At 40.5% G+C, this 662-nt stretch overlaps 1 protein-coding gene across 1 annotated transcript in view; it reads right to left on the bottom strand.

Moving 5' to 3' along the window:
- Positions 1–662, bottom strand: part of AFTPH (aftiphilin) — a 76,700-nt gene that overhangs the window by 74,546 nt on the left and 1,492 nt on the right. The window lies entirely within an intron of this gene.

Raw genomic sequence — 662 nt, 5'->3', positions numbered from 1 at the left:
CCGGTATCCTTGCCTGGAGAATTCCATGGACAGAGGAGCCAGCCAGGCTACAAAGTGGCAGTCATGACTGAAGCAACTACTCATGCATCCATAACTGGTTTACAGTGCTGTGTTAGTTTCTTCTGTACAACAAAGTGAATTTCCCTGTGCTATAAAAAGTAAGCTTCCTGTGCTATAAGCTCAGGTTTTTGCTAGCTAGCTATTCTACACATGGTAATGTGTATCTGTCAATCCTAATATCCAAATTTGTCCCACCTTCCTCTTCCCTACCCTGTGTCACAAATTGTGATATATTCATAAGTGGATTACCATTAGAACTATGAGTATGATTAGATTATGAAAACAAAAGTGAATGAAGTTCAACTGAGTATAATATATGAATTTTACAATATATGTGACTTAAACCAATACCTTTTTATTTACAGATGTACTGTTTTTCTACTTTACATATTTTAAATTGGAATATAATTGCATTACGGGCTTCCCAGGTGGCACTAGTGGTAAAGAATCCACCTGCAATGCAGGAGACATAAGAGACGTTGGTTCGATCCCTGGATTAGGAAGAGTCCCTGGAAGAGGCATGGAAACCCCTTCCGGTATCCTTGCCTGGAGAATTCCATGGACAGAGGAGCCAGCCAGGCTACAAAGTGGCAGTCATGACT

Source organism: Bison bison, unplaced genomic scaffold (genome assembly GCF_000754665.1).
Source record: "Bison bison bison isolate TAMUID 2011002044 unplaced genomic scaffold, Bison_UMD1.0 scf7180017864489, whole genome shotgun sequence".
In the NCBI taxonomy this organism is placed as follows: Eukaryota; Metazoa; Chordata; class Mammalia; order Artiodactyla; family Bovidae; genus Bison; species Bison bison.
This window is presented reverse-complemented; position numbering and strand designations above follow the sequence as displayed.